Source organism: Lontra canadensis, unplaced genomic scaffold (genome assembly GCF_010015895.1).
Source record: "Lontra canadensis isolate GAN:19392208 unplaced genomic scaffold, GSC_riverotter_1.0 scaffold165, whole genome shotgun sequence".
NCBI lineage: Eukaryota > Metazoa > Chordata > Mammalia > Carnivora > Mustelidae > Lontra > Lontra canadensis.
In genome coordinates, this window is record NW_022631159.1 from 701,600 (window position 1) to 717,404 (window position 15,805).

Below are 15,805 nucleotides of genomic sequence, written 5' to 3' on the forward strand. Positions count from 1 at the left end.
TACAAAAATACAAACATATGTAAGAGAATTTTATGAAAAACTATGTGCCAACAAATTGGACAACTGAGAAGAAATGAATAAGTTCCCACAAACACATAACCTACCAAAAAAACAAACAAACAAAAAACAAAAGCAAAACTCAACCCAAACAATCAACAAACAAAAAAATCTACAAAACGAAGTAGGAAGAAAGAAAATTTGAGCAATGATTAATAACAAAGAAATTGAATCAGTAATCAAAAAAACTCAACAAATAAAAATTCAGGACTAGACAGCTTTACAGGTAAATTCTATCAAACATTTAAAGATTCTTCTCTAACTATTCTAAAAAATAGAAGAGAAAGGAAAACTTCTAAATTCATTCTATGAGGCCAGTATCACCCTGATAGCCAAAACCAGATAAAGACAGTACAACAAAATAGAATTACAGGCCAATATCTGTGATTAACATACATGCCAAAGTCCTCAATAAAATATTAGCAACACAAATCCAATGATACATTTAAAAAAGCATTCACCACAATCAAGTGGAATTATTCCTGGGATACTACAGTGGTTTAATAATTGCAAACCAATTAACATAATACATTGCATCAGTAAGAGAAAGGATAAAAACATATGATTATTTCAATAGCTGTAGAAAAAGCATTTGACAAAGTAAAACATCCATTCATTATAAAAATGCTCAACAAAGTATGTTTAGCAGGAACATGCCTCAACATCATAAAGGCCATGTATGAAAAATCCACAGTTAACATCATACTCAAAGGGGAAATACTGAGACTATTTTTCCTCAGGTCAGGAGCAAGACAAAGATGTCCACTCTCACTGTTTTTATTCAACATAGTACTGGTAGACTTAGCCACAGCAATCAGACAACAAAAAGGTTTCCACATTGGTAAGGAAGAAGTGAAAATTTATTTGCAGATGACATGATACTACATATAGAAAATCCTAAAATTTTCACTAAGATAGTACTAGAATAAATAAATCAGTCTTTTCTACAAATAGTGTTAGGAAAACTGGACGGCTACATAGAAAGAATAAAACTAGACCACTTTCTTATACCATATACAAAAATGAACCCAAAATGGATTAAGGACCTAAATGTGAAACCTAAACCATAATAGGCATAGGCAGTATTTTGTCTGGTATTGATGGTAACATCATTCCAGATATATATCTGGAGGCAAGGGAAACAAAAGCAAAAATAAACTATTGGGACTATATCAAAATAAAATGTTTCACACAGCAATTAACAAAACTAATGGGAGAAGAATGGGAGAAGAAATTTGCAAATAACATATCTGATAACTAAAGCTAGTAATCAAAAAATATAAAGAATTTATACAACTCAACACCAAAAAACCAAATCACCCAATTAAAAGATGGACAGAAGACATGAACAGACATATCCTCCAAAGAAGACATGCAGATGATCAAGAGACACATGAAAACAGGCTCAACATCACTCACCATAGGGAAATGAAAATCAAAACCACAATGAGATATCACCTTACATCTTTCAGATCAGCTAATATAAAAAACTCTCAAGAAATAATAATTATTGGCAAGGATGTAGAGAAAAAGGAGCCCTTGGGCACTGTTGGTAGAATTGCAAATGGTTGAGGCCACTGTAGAAGACCATATGATCAAAAAATTAAAAATAAAACTAGTCTACAATCCAATAATCATGCTACTGTGTATTCACCCAAAAAATGTGGAAACACTAAATTGAGGAGATGTATGGATCCCTATGTTTATTGCAAAATTATTTACAATAACCAAATTATGGAAGCAGCCCAAGTGTCCATCAGTAGATGAATGGATTTTTTAAAAAATGGTATACATATACAATGGAATATTATTCAGTCATAAAACAGAATGGATTATCACCATTTGCAGCCACATGGGTGAAGCTAGAGAGTATAATACTAAGTGAAATAAGCCTGTCAGAGAAAGACATATACCATATGATTTCACTCCTACATGAAATATAAGTAACAAAACAAAGGAACAAAGGAAAAAAAGAGAGAGAGAGAAAGTGATGGTTACCAGAGGAGAGGTGGGTGAGAGGATGGGTGAAATAGGTGAAGAGATTAAGAGTACACTTATCATGATGAGCACTGAGTAATGTATTTAACTGTTGATTCACTGTATTATATCCCTGAAACCAATGTTAACACTGTATGTCAACTACACCAGAATTAAAACTTTAAAAAATATGAAAGAATAATCATAATTAGAACCAACTTACCTGGATATTATGAGGATCAAAAAACAAAGTACATGGGAAGTTGCTCTGTAAACTATAAAGACCTACACAATTTAAAAAGATAGCAAGGAGAGAAAACACAAAAAGGAAAGCAAGCAAGAGAGAGTGCAGGGCTAGAAGTGTAGTGTTCATGAGAAACTGGCACTCAGAAGGGAATGGGTTGGGTTTTGAGCATCTGCAGCAAACTGAGATGGAAAATAGGTAGAGCTGGAAGACTAGAGAGGGAAGAAGAAAGTGGGGAGCAGGGTAGGTGGGGAAAAGAAAGAATGGGAAGAAAAAGAAGGCATTGCAATTTAAAAGGAATGAGTTTAGAGGGAAATTTAAATATATCTATATCTGTATCTATCTACCTATAAATAGATATAGTTTTTTTTTTAATTTTGGAACAAATTTATATTTATAAAAAAGTTGCAAGGATAGCACACAGATTTCTTCTATATTCCTCACTCAGTTTTTCCCACTGTTAACATCTTGTGTAACTATAGTATATTTGCCAATAGTGTGACATATAGCACAGCATACTGAACACAGTGTCTCAGAAATTACACTATACTGATTCATATACCACTAGCACTAGTGAGAAGATAACATTGGTACATTATTATTAACCAAAGACCAGAATTTTTTTGAAACCTTAATCTTTTGACAGCTGTCAATTCATTTTACAGAGCTCAGATGTACTTAAACTGATCCCTGTCCTCATGTGTTCCCCCTTCCCTGGTAAATTATTTTTTTAATTTAATTTTATTTTTTCAGTGTTCCAAGATTCACTGTTTATGCACCATGCCCACTACTCTATGCAATACACACCCTCCTTAATACCTACCACCAGCCTCACCCATCCCCACACTCCCCTCCACTCCAAAATCCTCAGTTTGTTTTTCAGAGTCCACCTTCTCTCATGCTTTGTCTCCCCCTCCAATTTACCCCAATCCACTTTTCCTTTCTTTCTCCTAATGTCCTCAATGTTATTCCTTATGCTCCACAAGTAAGTGAACCCATATGATAATTGACTTTTTCTGCATGACTTATTTCACTCAGCATAATCTGTTCCAGTCCCATCCATGTTGATACAAAAGTTGGGTATTCATCCTGTCCGATGGAGGCATAATACTCCATTGTATATATGGACCAAATATTCTTTATCCTTCATCTGTTGAAGGGCATCTTGGCTCTTTTCACAGTTTGGTGATTGTGGCCATTGCTGCTATGAACATTGGGGTACAGATGGCCCTTCTTTTCACTACATCTGTATCTTTGGAGGTAATACCCAGTCATGCAATTGCAGAGTCATAGGGTCGCTCTATTTTTAACTTCTTAAGGAATCTCCACACTGTTTTCCAAAGTGGCTGCACTGACCTGTATTCCTACCAACATGTAAGAGGGTTCCCCTTTCTCCACATCCTCCCCAACACTTGTTGTTTCTTGTCTTGTTAATTTTGGCCATTCTAACTGGTGTATGGTGATATTTCAATGTGGTTTTGATTTTAATTTCCCTGATGGCTAATGATGAGGAACACTTTTTCATGTGTCTCTTAGCCATTTGTATGTCTTCTTTGGAGAAGTGCCTGTTCATGTCTTCTGCCCATTTGCTGACATGATGATATGATTTTTGGATGTTGAGTTTGAGGAGTCTTTTATACTGGCCCCAAAATAGACACATACACCAATGGAACAGAGTAAAGAGTCCAGATATGGACCCTCAATTCTATGGTCAAATAATTTTCGACAAAGCAGGAAAAAATACCCAGTGAGAAAAAAAAAAAGTCTCTTCAATAAATTTTGGACAGCTATGTATAGAAGAATGAAACTCAGCCATTGTCTTACACCATACACAAAGATAAACTTGAAATGGTTGAAAGACCTCAACATGGGCAGGAATCTATCAAAATCCTAGAGCAGAATATAGGTAGTAATTTCTTTGACATCAGCCACAGCAACTTCTTTCAAGACATGTCTCTAAAGGCAAAGGAAACAAAAGTTAAAATGAACGTTTGGGACTTCATCAAGATAAAAACCTTCTGTACAGCAAAGGAAACAGTCAGCAAAACAAAGAGGCAACCCATGGAATGGGAGAAGATATTTGCAAATGACACTACAAACAAAGGGCTGCTACTCTAGTTAATTTCTGGCTTAATGATTCATTTTCCAAAAATTTATGGTGAAGTAGGATTATCACAGGAGTCTTTGCTGTATGTCAGGACAACACATATCTGTATCTTGATGGAAACAAGATATTCTGGAAATAACTCTACGATTTACTCTTTCTAGGTAGCAGAATGAGATGGTTCAGCCAGCTGAGTGGTAAAGAAAGTGCCATTGCTTTGGTTTTGTTTTTGTTTTTAACTTACTCACAAACAACCAGGCAAAGAGCAATTATTTTTAACAATATGAAACCTTAGGGAGGGCCCCAGGGAGAGGAGGCATTTAAAATTTCCCATACTCTACAATATTACTAGAGGCATCTTAAGAGAAAACTTAGCATAGCAGCACTCCCAGGATAACTTAAAGATCATTCCTGAAGATTCATTTATTTGCAGTGGTCTTCAAACAGAGATTTCTAAGAAAAGTTCAGATACGGTATGTGTTGGGTAGTCATTATGACTCTTGGCATTTAGTGCATCTGGAGTAAGACATGGGAAGCATCTGCAATGCTCAGGTCACTCTCACACAATTAAGAATTACCCCGCTTAGCTATCAAGCAAATAATGTTGAATACTGCCAAGAAAGAACTAATCTTTGGGATATCCATAAAGCAGTTGCTAAGGAATCATTAACAGGTTTCTTAGGAATTAGCATCTCCTATTTAGTCAAGGCTGGCTCCTCAGGGGAATACCAATTGTCAGAAATGCAATGCCATGTGTGTATACTTCCTTCTTCAGCATGGAGGAAGAAAGGAGGCAAATTTATGGGAATTGTAAATCACAACAATATAAATAAGAATAGTCATAAATACATGTACATATTCCATGAATTGTTTCCTTTCTTTTGTATGTGTCAGTGCTGTAGCAGGAGTAATTATACTCTAGCACTTGCCAAATTTCTTAATGCAATAACAGTTGAGAGTCATTCTCTTAAATTAATAGAATTTTGAGAGCAAATATCACTAAATATTATGAAAATGCTTCTCATTATTTTACATGTTTTCTCTCTGTTTCTGTGTGTCTCAAAAGGGCCCTAAGAGCTCTACCAGGGGCAGAAGTTCAGCACTTCAACATGTGTTCTTTTAAAAAATGTTGGAAAATTCTTGAATTAATTTGCCAACTAAACTATGTAATTAGATCCTGATTCATTCTCTGAGTTCAGTTAATATGTTGCTTTTCTCTTTTTTTTTTTTTTTTTGAAGGAGGCTAAAAGACTTGCCATGAGTCCAAGAAGAGTTTCGCCAGTGTCTAGAGTTTGCTTAAGGTAGAAATTTTAGTCCTCATTGGCTTAAATTCATGGTATATGAGGTATGGAATCCACCAGAAATGGTCATTGAAAGTCTCATTTAAAAATGTATACATTTCCTTTCCCCTTATAAGCTTTGCAAATGCAACCCTGTTTGCAACTTCAAGAAATCTAGCTGCTTATCTTCTACCAGTATACCATTCAGTTACAGTAGACTTATTTCTTATAGCACACACACAATATTTATCTTACACCTTACCTAACTTCATTTTGGCTTTGATATCTGTTAGCTTTGAAGGGTAGGGATAGGTCTGGTATCCCTTCTATTCTCATGAAGACATGCTAAATGTGCTACAGGAGTCAGGGACAATTTAAAAGCTTTATAGAATTTCAATAAAAAGAGGTATTCATGCAGTGAAATAGAAATTAGACTCTGCTGAAATCTTTGCACATTCTCAGCATGATTTCATATGCACTTAATATATTGATAAGTATTCCAAATACAAAGTAATCTGAATTTTAATTCAGTGTATTAAGTACCACTGAAATAAAACCATCTTTTAGTTTAGCCTATGGATTCCAAACCAGTTCCTAGACCATTGGCTTTTTACTAACAGATTTCATACCTACTTTGACAACTAATAAGTACCTATGCCACTATCTGCTTTATTTACTAAAGATAAATACTTAAGAGATGTCCCTTAAAGATTCCAATTTTATATCACAGGAAGTAGCAACTAATAGGTTTTTTTTTTTTTAATGGTACACAAACAGAATTCTATGTATCCACTGTAAGAGCAGAGGCAATGGCCAAGTCACAAGGAGATAAAACGTTAGTCTTATTTTAATATCCTAACTGAGCTTATTGTTATCTTTGTAATAGGATAATGTGTTGACAACTGGAGTATCTTGGAATCAAGGCTGTCTGTGCTAAAAAGGAACTCAGAGACCAACTGGATGATTTCCTTTGCTTTATAAATATGGAAGTTGAGGTCCAGTGATGCAAGTGATTCCATCAAGTTCTAGGAGATCTCCATCATAGCTTTGCCACTTTTAAGAAAGACCTTTTTATTTTTTTTTTCTGGAAATTAAATAAACTTTAACTTTAGAGGTTATAATGTTTCTTGCCATTAAGGACAGGTTCTCTTTGCTGGACTTTAGCATAGGTCCTAAAGATAATGTAGAAGATTTTCAGCTACTTACCTTGTTCCTATTGTATGTGTTGCAACTGACCCAATTTTGCTGGTTAATCTCATATGAGAAGCTGCAAATGTTTTCATATTTTGATCAGATTCCAAGATCTTTTCTCTTATTATTATGTTCTGAAATTTCATACATAAGATTTGAGATAAAAAAGATCTCTTTCTGGGGCACCTGGGTGGCTCAGTCCTTAAGCATCTGCCTTTGGATCTGGTCATGATCCCAGGATCCTGGGATCGAGCCCCGCATTGGGCTCCCTCCTCAACGGGAAGCCTGCTTGTCCCTCTCCCACTACCCCTGCTTTGTTCCCTCTCTCACTATCTCTCTCTGTCATAAATAAAATCTTTTTTTAAAAAAAGGCCTCTTCCTGACCACAGTACAAGTTAAAATAAACACTTCCAATCTGATCTTCCTTAATATTTTGCTCCATTTACCACATATCACAAAGAAATGATCGTATAAAGTATATAGTGTTGAATCAGAGAAAAATTGTTTGCTCTAATTTGATCAGGTAGCTCATCTAAGCTTCTATAATCTGTTGTTTATGTCATAGACTTAAATATACAAAATTCTAGGAATTATAGCAAATGAGTCTTTTCAGGTAGTTAATGCTACTTGCGAATTAAGAGAGATCATATTTGTTAAGCTAGTGGCTGACAGCATAACAAGTCTGTTGTAGGAGGGTGTTTATTTTAAGGGTCTACTAATAACTCTTTAATGAGAAGGTAGTTATTGTTTTGAGGTGAGTTCAGAGATAGGAACCCTTTCCTCTGGAAGCCCAGTGAAATTTCATGACTCTTTTGACCTTGGCCATCAATATTATGGCTTCTAGCCATCCCCTCTGTTTTGGTCTGAGTGCACAGGTGGCAATATGACAAATAAAACAGTTGGGGCACAGGTTAAAATGCCAGTGGCAGAATTTGAGCCACTGTGACCTAGGGAGCTGAGTAATCATAACAGTATCATAGCATCTGTGAATTCAGACCCATGGCGCTATTCCAGAAAGTGAGAATTCAAGTTACCTTCCCAGAACAACAGTTCTGTCTTTCCCTTATGGATTTTCCACTTGTAGCAGAGGTTCAGGTTGATCCACGCAAACTTTAATAATGACAGAATATAGGACTCACATTCTGAGAACAGTCGACCTAAGAAAGTTAGACAGCCAATACTACGTTGATGATTGCCATTTTCTCAATTTATCCTAAAACAGTGAACCCATTATCTCAATATTTTTTTTACCCTACCTTTAAATAAATAATATTTCTGGAGCTCATGCTGAATAACCATAATGGCTTATAGATGAAAAACTAGTTGAATATAATTCTAACACTACCAAGTTTCCTATTAGGAATCTGTTATTGAAATAGGTTTTACCATAGGTTAAGTCCACCATCTTACCATTTATAAAAGTAACTTTTTATCTTCAGAGTTTTATTTTGTCAATCCATAAAAGGACACTTGACTTAGTACCACAATTTTAAAAAGAAGTAACAATTAGTGCAGTCTTTACAAAGCAGGAGTGCCTATATTCCTTTTGCTTTGTATCATATCCTACCATGCTGCCACAGACCCAGGGGGGGAATACTGTTAGAGAATAATGATTTTTATGCTGTTCTTTTGGGTTGCCTTGCACTGAAATGTTTTGAAATCTGAAATTCTACTTTGCCATTTTCATGAGTTATTTAAAGCATTCCTTCTGCACACTTGAGAATGATGAGGGCTTGAGGGTGCCAAGAACTAGCTTAAACTGACTAGGAGTGAATTCATATTTTGAAGTCCTTATATCTCCCTACTCATATCATACTCTTTTGAGGAATGCTAAGAAATTGCTTGGACTTCAGAAATTTTTCACATTGCCTTTTTATTTTCTTAAATATTGCTTTATTTCTTATTTCTCTCATTTTATAAAATATTGTACAAATAAGATGTCCTGCTTTTGTATTCTGTGGAATCAATGAAAGATTTTCTCACTCGCTCTCTCTCTCTCTCTCTCACTTACTCTCTCTCTCTTTCCACTCCATCTTATTGGGACTTGCTGTGACATACAGAAAAAGTATGACCTCAAGCCAATAAGCTAAGAAGCTGCTATTTGTAACCAAAGTCTAAAAATATTTCCAGCTAGGTATATTTCTTAATGAAAATCTTTTCTTTTGCATTGTTCCTTTGATGGTTGTTCCTAATGTTATCCCTCTACCTACTTAAAAGAAATATTACTCTAAGGAATTGTTATGAAATCCTTCATGGGGTGGGAAAAGAATTCCTAACATTTTTAGTCTTGAATAACCAACACTTTCTCTTCTTTTGAAATATACCACTGCATATGCATTTTAATTAAACCCAAACAGCATTCACAGAGAGGTTTACATGTCACCAATTATTCTAAATGAGGGCTTTTCTCTTCTTTTTGGATGTTAAATCATCATCTATCTTTCAACACATGTGGAAAATGCAGCTAAAATTGTTGTAAATAACATCTTTCCCTAAGCATAAATTTGGGATGTGGTCAGTTTTTCTTTTTCCTCCAGAAGCTCAAAAACTTCAATTGTCTCACTCTGGGTGTTTTCAAAAGTACCAGTCACAAAAGAGATTGTGAAAATGACAATGTTGTGTTTGATATTTATTCTCTCGTGCTGACTTCCATATCAAAACTGCTAAGTTGGGAAGACAAAGGATGCTTATCCAACTGCTGGCAACACAAAGCTCCTTTGTATTCTGACTCTTCTCTTTTCCTTACATCAACATCAATAACTATTTTGTGGGAGAGACCAAAATGTCAGTCTTTCCAAGGAGCAATCAAGTCCAGTTTATTCTTTGCTCTGTAATTAAAGCCTGTTTCTGTGAGAAAAGTAAACCAATACCCCAGCAGCCAGAGATAAACTGCTATGCTATTTTTAATCGACAGCAACCCGTTCAACAGTAGGAACCCTTGGAGACTTGCTGCAGTTTTTGCTTTCTTGAGCCAATAGAAAAAAGATTCATGAAAGACAATAGTGGATAATAGTTTTATGGCATTAAAATTGTACGTCTTCTTTTAAATGCCTGTTTTTGAACAAACACACTGCAAAGGACATGGATGAAAGTGGAAGATTTGATGAATATGCTTTCTCCACCCAAAATGTGGATGCAGTCTGAAGGAGAGTAGAATAAACCACTCCAAGATACGCTTCTTTGGCATAAGGATTATTTTGAGCTAGTTATTAAAACAAACAAACAAGCAAACAACAAGAACAACAAACTCAGCAGACAAGGGAGAACCTCTGAGAACTAAGTAGAAAAACTTTCTGTAAGATTATTTGAATTTATAAGGGAAATCTTCACTTGTAATGGTGTCTTTCTTTCTGTCCCAGGAAGAACTCTAAAAATTCAATGGGGCGTCAAGAATTTAAATCTGCATAACAACCATACCCTTATTTACTGTGATTTGCCTGATAAACTTTTGTAACTAGCTCTCCCATCCCCAACATCTTCTTTTGTCTTTAACTGGAAATGATGGTCGCTTGTGCTATTTCAGAGTTAGTTTTCATAGGTTTCTCCCTTGCAAACAGAGGAATTATACATATTATTACACTTCTGTGTGTTTCTTTTTCTGTTAATCTGTCTTTTATTACAGAGAAGGGGAAGAGTCTCAGCACAGAACCAAAAGGGTAGAGGAAAAATAATTTTTCCTTCCCTACAAGTCTTTTCTTTCATTACTGGAATATGTGCCAATCCCAACCCCAATATCTTGATTTGCTAGATTTGCTAAGGATTTGACCATATTAAACAAGGAATTCCAAAGCAAAAGTGGAAAAGAGTTTAAAACTGGTTATTAAACTTAACCCCACCATAAGGGTTCCCCTAGAGATAGCTTCTTATCACCCCAGTTGACTGCCATTCAGAAATATGGACACTGTGCCATGTCCTTCTTGAATCCCGCGGCCCTCTTCTTATGTTTGGTTGCTTGCTTCTTTCTCTACAGAAGAGAAAAAAAAAATTAATACCACAATAATCTCATCAATTCAGTAAGCAACTCTTTTAGTTTTTAATGCCAGCTAAAAATTCCTCCATTCAATCTCTCTCTTCTATTATTTGGTATCTATGTAATCAAAGGGTAAATTAAAAGGATATCCTAAACTAATGTGTAACTTCTTCTCAAAGATATATAGAGCCAATCCCATGGCTCTCTCTATAAATAGAGAGAGCCAAGTCTATGAAATTTTTAAATAGCAATAGTTTGAATAGATAAGTCTTTTTTCCTCATCTCCTGAGTCCAAAAAAGGGCCTTCTCACTATGAGCTGCCCTGCTGTAGTTATGGAATATGTATAATATGTGAGGATTTGTAAAGGATTTTCCAGTGAAAACATCACCCTCACACTCGAGTTCATGCAGACTTTAATATGTCAATGCAAGCCACAGACGTGACCTAATTATGAAATATAAAATTATTTCCTGGCCAAATTAAAAAAAAAGCAAAAAGAAAGAGGTGAAATTAATTTTAATAATATATTCTATTTAACTAAATATATCCCCAATATTATAGTTTTAACATGCACTTAATATTAAAAACATCATAATTGAGCTCCTTTTTTTCTTTTTTTTTATATGAAGGCTCTGAAATTCAGTGGGTATTGTACACTTACAGCACATCACATTACATTTCAGATTAACTACACTTCAAATGCTCAATAGCCACAGAAGTCCAGTGCCTACCATATAGTATTAAGCTGTTCTAAACTTTCATTGGTAGATGAGCCTTTCCTTTACATAGACCCGCAGACTGAATACATAAATAGATAATAGCCAGACCATGTATGACAATAAACTCTGTTCCAGGAAATCAATCTATAACAATTGTTTTGGATTGGTCAGGGCTTGGTCAATGACTGTACACTTCCCTATCCCTCTTCTACTCCATCCTTTCATGAAGGACAAACCAGAGAAAGTCAAATATACTCCCCAATCTATCACACAAGATGCCTGTTTCTAGCTGGCATCTGCCAACAAACTCCAACCAGAGCATATGAGAAGACTCCCCTGACTTTTTTCTTTTTTCCACTATTAAGCCTTCTCACTTCCCTGCCTGCCTTTGATTCCTTACCAAGCAAAGCTGATTATTTGCCTGAGAGTTCTGAATTAATAGCCTCTTTTTCATTTGAATGCCCTTAGGTTATTTCTGTAAGACTTGAACTTCACTTTCCATTGTGTAGAAATGCTCCTATATTTGAAAACACAGTTTGTAAACTTCATGAGGAAAGTGTGGAATGTGGTACAGAAAGAGTGTTCTTGGCCCAAGGTAACATGAAATAGAGCAGTTACATTTTGCTGGAAACACTGGAAACACACACATTCAGGGGTTTTGTTTGTTTGTCTCTATACTTGGGTAGTGGCAGACAAATGTTTACCGATTAAGGCATAATGTGTCATGATGCTGGTAGCAGGCTGAGAAAAGAGACCTTCCTCATCTGTGCTTAGAGGACATGCACTTTCCAACATGGAGAGGAAAACAGCCCTTGGTATTCCTGGATTTTTCACAATCCGTTTCCCACTACATAGCCTGTGCCTGTAGAAACATCTTAAAAGCTCTCTGATAATGCTAGCTGGTGGCTGAGGTTTTTAGAAACAGGCAAGATGTCTGCCCAAAATGTGGGATTAACACTTCATTTTTGGCTGAAGTTAAAGTGGGGAGAAAGCCCAAAGGAAAAACAGATCACTTCTGTGGCTGCACAAGTAGTAGAATAATATATATAAATGTTACCAAGAAAATGTAGAAAATGTTTGCAAGCCCAGCAGTGTAAATGTTATTTTTAAGACACAAGTTAAAGGAAAATTTAATCAAGGCAAATAGATAATGATTTTTTTTTGAGTTAAGTAAAAATTGGGTCCATTTCTTGTTGAAGAAATTTTTTCCAAATACTGATCCCCTGCTTAGAATTCTGACCCATTAAAACTGGTTTAAAATGACAATTATTTGGCTAAAATGAAAACTTGAATTTTAAAGTTCCCATTAAGTGAAAAGAATTTATTTTTAATAATAAATACATTGAAATCTATTTCCACAGCTAGGCTACAGGAATTATGAGGTGTTAGAGAGGAAAGACATCTAATTATTTACAAGGTATTTATAATCTAAAAGTCCAGGACTCCCTAACACCTTATTTACCAGATGACAGCCACACCTGTGACACAAGGCCCAAATACCCTTGCAACGGGTAATCACTTCCCATTCCTACAGTAACTAGTTATCTCTGACAGGCTCCTACTCAGTTTGTTTCAAAATTGTATGTAGACTACACTATTTTTATGTGAAATACACTATTTCTTAGATTCTATTAAAAAAAAAAAAAGTCTTTTCAGTATAGACCCACTTCGAGGGCAAACATCACCCAAAGAGGAAAATTACATCACCTCACTATGAAGATGAGGCTTATTTCATCAATTACTAATTGAGAAACTAAGCCAAATATTAATATAAATGTCATATCTCTGTTAGATAGGACACAGAGCAGTGGTTGTGATTTGGTCATAACTTACAACGTCAGTGAGCCTTGATGTCTGCTATCTTGCCCGTGCAGCAAGGGTCTTATCTAGGATGTGAATTTCATTGGAAAGCTGGCTGTCTTGAAAAGGAGAGAAGAGATGAGAAAGAAAAACTAGACTCAGAGGACCAATAGCGTTTTCCTTCGTGAACAGTTCAGATTAACTCATAAACAACAGAAACATTTTCATGATCAGGCAGCGGCACCCTGTCTGCGGGCCACATTTCTTGTTCTTTGCAGGAAACCAGCCCAACTGACATGACCTCTTGCCACAGCAGTGTGGAGATCTGAGCTGACTCTAGGGGGCTCAGTTCTTGTCACAGTATAATCACCGAGGCTGCCAGGCATTGGGACCCATTGAGGATCTTTCTTAATGACAATTCCTTCCTTTTACTGTTTTAGACATTTCCTATCTGTTGATACTTATTGAAATAGAAATAGTCACAGAGTGATAAGAGAGCATGAGAAATCCCTCCCTACCACCAAGTACACACATAGAGGAGGAAATAATAACTGCTTTTTCTCCTGTGTAGACCCAAATCAGCTCATGCTTTTCCTTCACTCCTCACTATCTTCTCTCTGACCAGAATTGTCCTTGGAAAGCATACAGGGCCATGACCCTCCAAAACCACCCATAGATGATTCAAGAGCTTCTGGAAATTAAGTCTATTAAGGCACCTGTTTTGTGTCATAATTATGTGATCCACAACCATTGCTGCTAAACCTGTTTTTCACTTAATTTGCTGTTAATGGTGTGTCCCTCCAGAGTTCAGGGATTTGGCTTCAACCACCTCATGTTAAAGTCTTCTATATCTATCTATGTACCCTATATCTATCTATCTATCTATATATATATATATCTATGTACCCTACCCAATTACAGCTGACTAAAAATACTGATATATTGCTTCTACGTTGCTAGCATTGTATTCATAGTGCTTTTATATATTAACTAAAATTAATCCTCCTGGGAAATTTTGAAATAATAATATAACTATCAGATCTTACAGATGAGGAAACTAAGGCACAGATTGGTAAAATAACTTGCCCAAGATTTCTCAGCATGTGGCCCAGTCAGATTTCAGATCAATATTTCAGCCCCAAAATCTCAGCTCTGAACCTAGACACATTATTGCTTTTGGAGGACTGACTATGTGTTCTCAACCTCTGCATTCCTAGCCCCCACTATGAAGCTTGGATCATCAGAATTTTGAGTACATGCTCAGTGATTTGAGGATGACGTTGAAGGCAGAGTCCCTAAGCAGCTCTCATCATGTGGATGGGGAGCATGAGCTGTGGACACTTGAAGCTGACTAAACGCTGTGTCCTTCAGCAGGCTCACCCTGCCGTTGTCCCATTACCCAGCCTGGCTTTCTTTCTCACCAGTCTAGTTCTTCCTGAGATCATTGATGAAGCCTGGGTGACAAGAGCACTGCCATCACACCTCTGCCTGCTCATCTGTTCCCTCCTTTAATACTAGTTTGCCTCTTCCAGTCCCTCTATCTGTTTTTGAAAGGAATGGGAAACCTCTATATACTAAACAATGAAAGGAAAAAAAAAAAAAAAAAAAAAAGACCAGCTATCCACTCCAAAGTACACAGCAGAGGGGACTTAGAAAAGTCTGCCTAAGTCAGTTGCTTTTGTTCAGCCATAATCTACAGGAATGTGACTAGTTAAGGAAGCAGATTACTACTTCATTACTGTCTCCCTAGCTCCTTGAGCAGTGTTGGCATTTAGTGGATACTCACTGTATTTGCTGAATATATGAACGGACAGGGTCTATGACACAGTTTTATGGCTAACATTGGAGGTACAAAGGTAAATAAAACAAGCATGGACCCAGTCCTTGGGAGTATATACTAAGCAAATAAACACACGGTTGAAGATCAGTTGGAATTTGTGCTTAGTGCTTTATTAGGATTATGGATAAGATTTACTTTGAAGAAATAGCTCCCCCTCTACTAACAGTTTGAAGCCTGAAGGAATGAAGGCCCAAATGCCTGCCAAAGTTGTAAGTTGTCAGATTTTTCTAATATGTGAGGCAATGGGTGGAGAGAGAGAGGGAATTGAGAGTTCTCAGCAAGTAGCAGGGACTGACCTGGCTAAGACTCTGGGCAACAAAACAGAAAGTAGGAATGACTCCATTCTATGAATATGAGTTTTCCCTAATTGGCTATGTTCTCTATATTTCTGCTGTGTCACCAAGAGAAGGAAGAAGAAATGGGCCCTGTCCTCAAGGAATTTCTCATCAATTGGAAAATACAAGATCAAGACACTTTCATGGGGCGCCTGGGAATCTCAGTCATTAAGCAACTGCCTTCTGCTCTGGTCATGATCCCAGGGTCCTGGGACCCACCCCACATCAGGCTCCCTGCTCGGCAGGAAGCCTGCTTCTCCCTCTCCCACTCCCTCTGCTTGTGTTCC